The 11,760-nt window shown below is 37.4% G+C and overlaps 1 long non-coding RNA gene across 2 annotated transcripts; it reads left to right on the forward strand.

The window, feature by feature from the left end:
• The first annotated feature begins 442 nt into the window (after positions 1-442).
• LOC140146466 (uncharacterized) lies at positions 443-6,712 on the forward strand. 2 transcript variants are annotated; one of them, XR_011858251.1, is made up of 3 exons: positions 443-717; positions 3,362-3,532; positions 5,904-6,712. It is a non-coding gene; the product is annotated as an uncharacterized lncRNA (long non-coding RNA). The 2 variants fall into 2 exon arrangements; XR_011858252.1 differs by lacking the exon at positions 5,904-6,712 and adding an exon at positions 4,067-4,415.
• The last annotated feature ends 5,048 nt before the right edge of the window (positions 6,713-11,760 follow it).

Consider the following 11,760-nt stretch of genomic DNA (forward strand, 5'->3'; position numbering starts at 1 on the left):
CGTTAAAAGTGCGCTTCATCAACTAAGGTCACAACAACCGGTTCAAAATTTGTTTGTGCGCAAAGATTTATCGCTATGAATTTCCAGTTATGCTACCAAATCACGCTGATGGCGGCAATATGAGTGTCCTCAAAAGGGAATTTGTTGAGTCCTCTTCCTTTGTAATGAAGAATAGATAAGCGGGATTAGTCACAGGCGATCGATTTCGTTGTGATTCCTTCTCATCTACTATTTCCATGATAAAACGAACATATAAGTTATGGGCTATAACTATACAACCATTTTAGATAGGTGATAATCTTAAGGGAGGTGGAATGGGCGTGGTCCAAGACCCCTCAAAAAATTTTCCAAAAAATTTTTTTTGCCATATTTTGTTTAAGAAAATCATAAGCTATCAGGTCAGCCAGATAAAGTTAAAAATTTCCTTTTCAAAATGCGAATTTGAGGGGAATTTCATCTCTTTCAATTTAAAACGATTTATGGCAGGGTTGACTTGCTATACATGCCGTAACCAGTTTGGTTTACGACTGGTGGGAGACTAATCAACGAATCAGCTGATCAGCTGGATTGGTATATATATGTACACACATGCGAAGAAGAATTCCAGTCATCTTATTCTTTCTAGTGAATAATTCATCCACTAATATTACTTTTACTGATATCCTGGCATGCCTGGAGAAAGAAAGAGGCGTCGTTAGCAGCTATCACCTATATTAAGTAAGTACTTCAGTCTAAAAATATGTGTGACGTGTGTTTAGTAACTTAGCCCGGGTAACAACATGGGTAAGCTTAAAGTAAACATGATAAAGATATTTAGCATTCTCTCGGTCGGGGCTGTTCCCGGGCATGCCGGGGACTGTTCTATCTATTGCACTATACCTACTTCTGACGTAGGGGCTGTGCAATAATTATGAGCCGGGGGTTGCGGGGTGGGGGAGTGCGATGTAAAATTGCCACCCCACCTGGAAAAAAGTCCACTTGTACAAAATAAGCACCCCCCTAATGCCCTATAAAAATTCCTGGCGGTAAAATGGGAGGGGGGGGGTGCCAAGAAATTTTTATCGAGCCGAAAGGGGTGGGGCAAGCAATTTTTGGCAAGCCGAGCCGAGGGGGGGAGCAAGTGATTTTTGGCACACATGGGTGCCTTGCTCCAAGTTGCTCGAGAAGAGATAGCCAAGAATTTGTTCACCGATAGCTTCACATTCTAGGTATGCCAGGCAAACACATTTGCTAGTCAGCCAAATTCGCCGACAATGTCAATGCATTTTTACATAGAAATGCCCGAAACTTGTGCCCGAAGAAAGAAACCTACATAAATAGGTTTTCTATACTTCACTTGACCCAAATATATGATTTTTTATGGTGATAAGTCACTCGCACATGGAATTTTGATTTTGATAGCAGTTCCATTAAAAAAGCTGCTATCATAATGAGACTAAGATCTAGAAACACCCCGAAATGCCGCTTTGGGGAATTTTGCTAGCTGAATCTTTTGACATTGTTTGATGAAAGTCAATCTTTGACAAGATGTAACTTTGCTACGGAAAGTGCTATGAAAAAAGGTTTTCAGTTTTGGCTTTGTTTACTCAAGGGCTTTAATTTGATATATAAAATGATGCAGTTTGATGGCAAATTTGAATTCACCTAGCATACCTACATTCTAGAGACCATTGCATTCAAAATCTAGTCGGATTTGCTGAAGCATGACACGTACCGTGTAAAGCAATGAAAGTTCAGAAGTAAAATAGTAAATTACACAGCTGATCACGACAGACAATCGCATCAAAAATGTTGCTAAAATTAAACTTTAGCAAAATTTTAGACTGTTCAAAATAGGCAAATCTTGCTCAAAAGATACCGTACTGTAGTTGACTCATCAAAATAACTTTCATCCAAATTTCAACATTTAAACAGAATAAATATAACAAAAGATTGCACCGCTGTCCCACCGAAAAACATTTTAGCAATGCACTCTAGCATCGAATGCGTAACTATCGTGTGCAAAAAAATTTGAAATTGAAGCTAGAGTTATCAAGTAAGGGCGCCTTTTAAATAAAACACTCTAAAATGGCTTTATAAAGGAAAACATTTACGGAAACACTTTGCCAATTTCCTGCTCGCTGCGTTCACAACAAGTATCATGTACATTAGGCTTCCTCAAATATGTTGAAGTGCCACATGAAATAAAAGAAAACAGCAAAGTGCCACTCAATGGCTGCTTTAGCACCTGGGGTGGGGGAGCCAGAGGGGTGTCCCCCCTGTGAAGCGATTTTTAAAAATTTGAGGTGCAAATGACGCCATTTGGTGCAATATTTTGTACTATTTTAGCCGTTGGTAGAGGACATAAAAAAGGGCAGAATGGCAGTCAGGAAGGGCATATTTTACCTGTATCAAATTTCGTGTCAATAAAATACATCATATAAAAAATTCGATATATACATCATGCATTATCTATAGTATATTCCTTTGCTAAATCGTAAATAAAAAATTGAAATGTAGAATATTGGAGATATTCCTGCTGGATGAAGTTTGATCAAGGCATTTGATTTGATTTTTATTTTATCCATTCTGAGGGATAAATCACAAATAGTACCACAAATAGTCTTGGAAGCTACAATCAAGGAATTTAATAGTTGGTACACCTTGACAATATGTTGGAACTCTTCATTGCCGCTCTGAGAGTTAAGTGAAATTAGTATAACTATGTTTGATGAGAAGTACATACCTTCTCCTTTCCTCTTCCTCCCCATTCCCCTCAATCAATGTTGGGGAGACTGGAGAGCCCAATGGAAAAAGTGCTTTCATCAACATTGAACTGGGGGAGAGGGTGGCGATTTACATTTAGTATGCCCGAGTGTACCAACATTAATTTCTTTGATTGTAGGGCTTAGGCAGCCAGCAAATGTTACACACCCAAATTTGTACACGCCCAGTTTTTGCCCACATGGCCTATACTTTGTACACAAATGTTTAAATTTACACACCCAGTTTTTTCAATTTACACACCCAAACCTTCAAATCTTGCCTAAGACCCTGCAAAGTGATCCATGGATGTTCTTTAATAAAATTATTTTTTATGTGCAAATGCCCCCTGCCCCTAGTAGTGCCACCACTGTTTAGAACTGAGGTATACTTTTATTTAGACATTTGATGAATTTAGTTGTACAGCTGTCTTTCAAAAGTTTCTTTAAGGGTGGTTATTAGGAGAAGGGAACTAATTATGGTGAATACAGTACCTGTAGGCTACTTGTGTGACGTTGACAGCTAAACAAATTTGAGCCAATTTTTTATCTTTCATTCAATCTCCATGAACTTTGCCAGTAAGTGTTATAATTATACTGAACTGTTTTACTACTTCCAGATGGTGGAGCTTACTCCAGGCATGGCAGTGTTTGTGTTTCCAAGTACACTGGATATGGAGAAGACATTTGCAAAACTATGTAGAAGATTGATGGATGATTTTTACAGTGGGGCAGAACAGGATTAGATGTGATCAAACAAGACCATGAATGACACACACCAGCCATTGTTGGTAAGAACAGCTATTCCCGTATATATGTTTCTTTTCATGTTGCCTGGTGTAGCTAGGGGTTGTGCGCCAAGGGCAAGGATACAAAATGGATGTGCCCCAAAGCTGTGAAAGTACCAACTTGTCAAAATTATCACTTGGTCATTTTGTGAAATGCAGTTACACAAATATCTAGAAACAAAATCAGTGGCTCCAGAATAGGGTACATCTCGTGCCCCCCATCACCTCATGTCACACAAATTTCTTGTCCCCATTGCAAATTTAAAATTATTCCAAAGTCGTTTTGGGGGTCAATAGCCATACCATATGCATAAGGCAGCTATTTTATTCATGCATTGTGTACATTACAAATGACTGCTGTACTAGTAACTTAGTCCTTACTACTATCAATGAATAAAAGATGATCAAAATAACAGTCTTACTCAAAAAATAACAAGGCCAAGTTTATGTAAACAAAATTGGCTGCCATTTGCTGTCTTTACTGTGTAATTGTGAATACATAACGTTACTGTTTTTGTGCCAACTTTGACCTGTTAGGCTGATACTACTACAGAAGAGTGATCGCACATTTGCACATTTATAGACCTTGCTCAATTTGATGAGACAGCAGTCACAGCACCCAATATGTTAAAAGAATGGAGGCTGAGGTTCTTCAAATCTTCAGATGGGAGTTCTCAGCAGAGGTGGTTTATATCGTGAAGTTGTGGATAGGTAGTGGTGAGCAAACTCAGAAGTTTAAAATTCTAGAGCATTGTAGATGCTAGGCCAGATGAAAGGCAAAGTATGAAGCAGAATGACGTAAATAATCATGACACATATATGCCTTATTGGAACTGGATTTGGGAAACCCTCATCAGTGTCTACAGAAATGACTCCATCTGCAGCCCTTGCTGATCTAGCTGTGCAATGTGCATGATCCTTGGATCACACTTCATATTCAGAGATAAACAATATGGTCCTGATTTCCTTTCCCCAGAATGTTGAGACTCTGAAGCATACATGTACCAAAGCATCACTCAATGACATTAATGCCCTCAATATCAATGAGCGTTGAGCATGGAGTAAAACCCAGCTCTGATTTCCTGCGAGTGCCAATCGAAGATATCCAATCTCAAGATTTGAAGAACCTCAGCCCTCTGGCTAGCCCTCTAAGTTTCCTCCCTGTGTTTTAAGTTGAACAATCAAACTCCGGTTGTGCCTGCGAGCTCGTATGGCGAGACAAGGCTGTTTGGCGGTTCGTAGACTGAGCCCAAGTTCAATTTTTCAGCATACGCACGGTCATTAATAGCTGTAATCTGTGGCCCTCACTGACTTCATGAGCCCAAAAATAGTTCAAGCAGGAGGAAATCTTAGAAGGCCTTGAACAAGGCTACCCTCGAGCTCATCAGGCCTGTGTGTGTTGTCTCATCAAATTGAGCAAGGTCTAGATGCAAGTGTGTGATCTCAAGTCTTTAGTATTATCTGCCTAACAGGTCAAAGTTTATAGCACAAATAGGAAAGTTATGAATATTTTAGCTATTTCACAATTACACATTAAAGACAGCACAAGGCAGCCATTTGTGTTTACATAAACTTGGTCTTTGTAGATAGCTCCCTTATGTTTAATTTTGAGACAAGTATGCTTTTTTAACATCTTTATTCATTAATAGTCCTAACTGCATGAACTAAAATGCATAAGGCAGCAATAATTTCTAACATTAACATTAGGGTATGGTCATTGACCAACAATTTCAGCATCACGGAGGCCCCTATTATGATTTTGGAATAATTTTAAATTTGGTATGCAGTAATATATTGACCAATGGCATGTTTTGAGACTAGGGACAAGAAATTTGCTTGACAAGAGGGGCATGAGATGCACCTTACTCCAGAACCAGGGAAAGGTTGGGACTGGGGGTGGCACCCAGCATACAAAATATGCCCGGTCAGTCGGCCATTGGCATGTAACTTTTTGGCCTGGCCGGAAATTTTCTGACTGGCATCTAGTTGGCTGGCCGGTAACTTTTTTAAAAGGTCAAGCCTGGCTGGCCTGTAACTTTTTGAGGCATATTTCGAACACTGGTGGCACCCCCAATATACGCCACAGTATTGTTGTGATGAAAATGAGATTTTAATATGAAAATTTTAATGTACACAAAATCATATAGATCTACATCATGGTTTGTATTTACACAGTGCACTCAAACTAGCAATTTTGAGTTAAGATGTTATGTCCCTGAGCCCTTGATTTCTTGTTTATTAGGAGAAGTAATTATGGTGACAATTAATTGAAGATAATATATACAATGATTTGGTACATTGTAATAGTGTTTTAGGAATGAGAACATTTCAACAGAGATATGTCAATAATAATCGTATTTTTTTCTATCCACAGCATACACACTTGCTGCACAACTTGATGTGGATACTGTTACAGAAGCCAAGCGAGCATCTTAAAAATAAGGAATACATTTACCATGTTTACAGGGGTTGCTATCCCACAATAAGAAGATCCAGTAGACATTAATGTGGGCATCATTGTGAATCTTGGAACTCAGTACCCTCCTCAAGCCACGTCAAGCTTCACTATTTTCTTCTTCTTCTTGGATACCGCTTTACGATGATTAAGTTTAGACTTATCAAAATGAACTTCTGGGTGAAGCTTGAACTAATAAAAGCATTCGTATGATTAAGGTTAAACTTGGCTTTCGCTTTCAGGCATTATTATCGTGAACCGATGCATGGTGACAAATTGAACGCATAAATGGTGAGACAATGAAAATCCTTTTGGATGCATGGTGAAGCTTGGCCCAACAGAACACTTTATATAGTGAAAGTTGACTTCAAATTTGTGAGCAAAAAGTAAGCTGATCGAGGTGAAGCTTGACCTCCAATATCAGTTAAGGTGAACAAGGATGAATGCTTCAGGTTGGCTCAAAAGTGCTGAATGACCTTTGCATAAAAGACAATTTTTGTGCATTTAGGGGGCTGTCATTTTCTTCAGAATGGGGTCATGAATATACTAGGGGTCATACAAATTGTATACCAAAAATAGTGAGGGTCATAATTTTTTTACACCAAAAAAGGAGGTTATAATTACTACAGTTTCCTTCAAAGAAGAATGGCACTTGTTTACATTTTGAGTGGGCACAGTGTAAACACGGTAGTAGGGTTCTGATCAGTGGCGTAACTAGGTTTGGTAGCGCCTGGGGCAAGAAAAAAATTTATGCTCTACACCCCCCAGAATATCTTAGACGTGGGAAATTTTTAAACATTTGCTTGCTGGACGACGCGCAAAATTTTGGACAAATAAGGCCTACCACTAATTAATTTTGGTTACCAGAAGTTGCATATCGGTCTTAAAATGTTCTTTCAAGTGATTTTGTGCTGAAAATTTTGACTTTCATCGCTTGAGAGGCGCGGAATCGATGCTGAATTGGTCAATTTGGTGCCCCTTAAGGGTAGCGCCTGGGCACGTTGCCCCCTCTGCCCCGTAGTTACGGCACTGGTTCTGATTGGCTGATTCAATCGCCTGACAAACATAACTACAGACGTGATAATTTGATTGGCCGACACGCGCTTTAGACATTGGTCTGCACAAACAAAGCTCCTTGTATATGTCGCTCATTAACAGAATAACAAGGCATTCAGCGTCAATCTGAGCAAGGGCTGCCGTTCTTCTCTGAAAACGAAAGTGAAAGGGCGTGTGACTTAAAAAAATGTGGGTGCCCTACGAGCACATTTACACTTTCCATCACAAATTTTACAATCTTTAGTTACAATGACAAAATAATGTTTCTGTACTGTGCACACCTTTCCATCAAACACACATTTCTTAACTTTTTGGAAATTTGTCTCTGGTATGCATGTACAAAAGGGCGGTCATCAAAATATTCCGCCAAAGATAGGGGGTCACAAAATTTTCAGCCCACGATGGAAGGGGTTCATAAAATCGACTCTGCTCACTGACATATTCATGACCCCTCACCTTTGTTTCATAACCACTAAGGCCAAATAAAAAATAAACATGTTTCACGCCCCTCCCGCTTCCTTTTTGAGGTTTCTTCAATTATATTTTTATTTTTTGAAATTCAGTTACAACTTTTCAAAAAATATGTCTAGGAAGTAGAGATGCTTTCTATAGTCTAAAGGTTTTGTGATAGTTAGAGGGGCCTATCTCTCAGAACAACAAATAAAAAGAGGCCTCCTCCTTTTTCCAGGCATTATTGTATACGCTAAAACAGCTCTAATTATGGGTATTTACACTGATTTTGCGATAAAAATACAAAATAAAAGGCCCTCTTCCTCCTTTTTTTCAAAAACCCGGACGTGAAATATGTTTATTTTTTTACTTGGCCTAAGGTGTAGGACATTTTTTTTGTTTTAGCTATAGCCCCCACTCCAGACGTATTTTTAATTGGACTTGCTCAAGTGACATTTTCTATTTTATTACACAATTTGTTGCCATTTTTTATGAACTTGTAAGTTCTTAAAATAGCCTAAAATGAGGCTATAGCATCCATAATTAACAGCCTTCTCTAATATTAATCTCCATAGACTTTACATGTAAAATGAAAAGGTCCATAAAAAAGAACGGTAACAAATTGTGTACTAAAATTTGCACAAAATGCTAATTGAGCAAGCACAAATGCAATGCACTAGTTTTTGTGAGGGGGCTATACTGAAATATTTTTTATGTATTGTATATATATGGTCTTTTAAAATAAAATGTCCATCTGAAACATAGGTGCCCTCCTGCCCGAAGAAAATAACAGCCCCTTAGCAGCCACATATCCTGGCTATATGCACCTGGTCAACTTTACAAGCAAAAGTTGATGGTAAACTTTTTGTTACACCCTGTATATCCCTTTTCTGTATCTTTTGTGTAGTTATGTCAATGCTATTGTTGATAGTAAAGTAATTGTGTATTTTTGTATCACACAGAGCATACTGCATATATAGTGTAGCACACTGAGCAAAGTGCATGCTGCTCTCTGCATGTATCATATTAAAAAGGGCATTTTGTTTGTATTGCATGGTTTGCATTAACCAATTTTTTAGGAGCTTCAAAAACATGCATTCATAATGATAGTCAGAAATGAGTGAACTATTTTGCATCTGACGATCATGTCAATCCTCACCACGGCCTGTGATATGTTTAACTTTAAAAGCACACAAATCAGAGACAATGGCCAATGATGTCTGAACTTTAGGAAGGAAAAGGGCAACTTTTCTAGGAATTGTTTTCTAGCATTAGTTTCCTATTACTAAGACCTAACTTTTTAGAGAGTTTGTATGTTTAAAGGTAAAAAACTAACCATAGGGCATGCTGTTTCCCGATGGGTTAGAAATTTCAATCATCAAAAAAAATGTATACAAACAAACTGTTTCTGAGTTTGATTGACAGGTGAACTAGGCCTACATTGTAGTATCTTTAAAGGAAGTCTCTGGCAATCACAACATTATGCCTTATATGTAAAAAATAACTATCAACACGAATCACATGGTTTTATTTAAAACAAACTCGCCATCGTGACTATAAAGCGATTAAAAACACCCCGTCTCTCAGCAGGCGACATTCAAAATTCCTGGCGCTGAAATTGTCGAGTGTAATGACAATTGAGTACTGGTACAAATAACCATTATGTCATTGCACTTAGACAGATTCAGCGCAGGAATTTTGAATATCGCGTGTTGAGAGCCGACTATTTTATTCGTTTTTATAGTCAATATGAGTTTGTTTTAAATAAACCATGCGATTCATGCTTCATAATTATTTTTCTAACATAAAAGGCACAATGCTATGATTGCGGAGACTCTGATTTTATGCATCATTTTGTGCATATTGGCATATGTGAAATTTATTAAGTTATTTTTTTTTTGTTAATAAGGCCGATATCAAAAAAATAAAAAAAAACTGTTTCTAGAATGTCGTCTCAAGATAAAAAAAAGTATTTTTGTGTTATGATGTAGCAACAAAGGAATATTCTGTCCCAAGAGGTATAGGCAGTAGTATTAACTTCAAGATCATTCATCCATGGTAGAAATATCATGCGATGAAATTTGACCAACCTCCTTTAATGTTACTTACACCTAAACCTTGATGTACATTATAAATTGAAGGCTTTAAGGTGGTATGGTACTACGCCCCTTGATAAATTTTGTGACTAATTTTGCATTTTTCTTAAAAAATTACTACACTCTGGTAACAAAAGTTATGTATAATACTTCACTGACATTTCAGTGATTGAAGACAAGTGGTTCATTATATAAAGAAATGAGGTACATTCTAGCGGTACCTCTTTTCTTATCATCAATAACATACCGCTTGTCTTGAGTCACTTAAATTACAGTGTAGTAACTGGATTCCTTGCCCCTATAATATACATAACCTTTAATTGTTACCAATGTGTTATTACTTATAGAGAAAAATGCAAAAATAATCGCAAATTTATCAAGGGGTGTAGTACCACCTAGGTTTTGCCCGTAATGGGCATTTTTCAGTTGTTTGTTTCTTTGTGAAAAGGCAAAACTCTAATCATTCATAATTTTTAAGTGCAAGTATTGTATTCAACCAAATAGCTCTTTGGGTGCTTATACAAAGACAAGCGGTTTGATACTTGTGATAGAAAATGAGGTACATGTACCGCTAGGATGTACCTCATTTCCTATCATATTTACTGAACCGCTTGTCTTGATTCACTGAAATTTCAGTATAGTAATTGGATTCCTTGCCCCAATAATATACATAACTTTTGTTACCAGTATATGTTATTAATTTTTGAAAAATGCAAAAATAGTCACAAATTTACCACAGAGGTGTAGTACCCCCTTAAATGGGTTATGATCAAGTTTGAAAGTTCAATGACCTTTTCCCACTGAATGCAAGGTGTTGTTGAAATGGCTCCATAGCCTAGATTAATAGTGCTATTTCTCAGCCAAATATGGCAACTTGTAGTGCATATGAACTGAAATCATTGGATTTTGAAATGTTTGCAAGCTCCGAGACATAGCATTTTTTTGGAAAATGGCATCAAGGGTGTATTAAATTCATATTGTTTCGATATCACGCCCGCCCCCAACTCAACACAAAAGTTGACAACCATGAGAGTTACCAAATTACGTGGAAAAGGGGTTATTTTTTTACCAGTAGCAAGGACCTTGAAATTGGCAAATTTTCGTGAAATTTGACAGTGAAATTAGCATAATAGGGGTATTTAATTTGCACTGTCCGCGATATTTTGATAAAAAGTAATTGAGAAAATCCAGAAATTTTATGTCAATATTTAGTGTCATTGATAAGGGGTGTTTGAAATTCTAATCATTGAAAGCGGATGTTTGAAATTCTAGTCATTTAAAACCGCAAAAAGGGGTTGTTTTTGGCCATATTTAGTCCTCGATTTTGCATGAAAAAGGGGTAAATTTGATGAAAAATCATTGCAAAAGGGGCTTTTGAAAGATGAAAGATTTGGTAACTCTCATGGTTGTCAACTTTTGTGTTGAGTTGGGGGCGGGTATCTACGCTAGTCCTGTGGTGAGTCTGTTGACATGATAAAACAATATAAAAACTTGATCTCGAATTCAAGCGATTAACTGAAACACTCCTGGGGAAGCAATTCAACAAATGGGGACGCTTTATAGTTATATATTTAGTAAGTTGTTATTCGGCACTCTGTCATGTTATAACAGTATGATATACTAGTAATACAATACAAGTGGCAAATGATGTCAGTAATTTATATTCAACAAACACATTTATTACAAATGGAGATAACTTTATTTAGCAAATAAAAGATATTAATGATTAAGTACAAACTTGTGATAAAGTGTGTTTTTCATTGTTATTATTCAAACACATTGTTATACACCAAATGGGCTATTCAGTTGAAATCCATACACCCCTATGGAATACATGACCTTAATCTTTGACACAGGTGATGTAGATTTCAAGTGGAGTCACCCATTCAGGTAACCACAATTGAAATTCACACTCCCTGGGAGATTAAGGTCATATCTTCATATTGGGCTATTCCAGTTACAATCCTTCCACAGGGGAGTATGTTTTTCAAATGTAATTGGTCAGGGTTAATTATTTTGAAACCCATACACCCCCTGCATTATGGCTTTAACTATAGACCACTTGACATCAATGTTTATCAACAAAGGCGACTAGGCGAGGGATTGGTCTTTCGATTTGCTCGAACGAACCGCTTCACAGTTCAATGGCTTTCTTGTACCATATGAAATGTGGT

Source organism: Amphiura filiformis, chromosome 2 (genome assembly GCF_039555335.1).
Source record: "Amphiura filiformis chromosome 2, Afil_fr2py, whole genome shotgun sequence".
Taxonomy (NCBI): Eukaryota; Metazoa; Echinodermata; class Ophiuroidea; order Amphilepidida; family Amphiuridae; genus Amphiura; species Amphiura filiformis.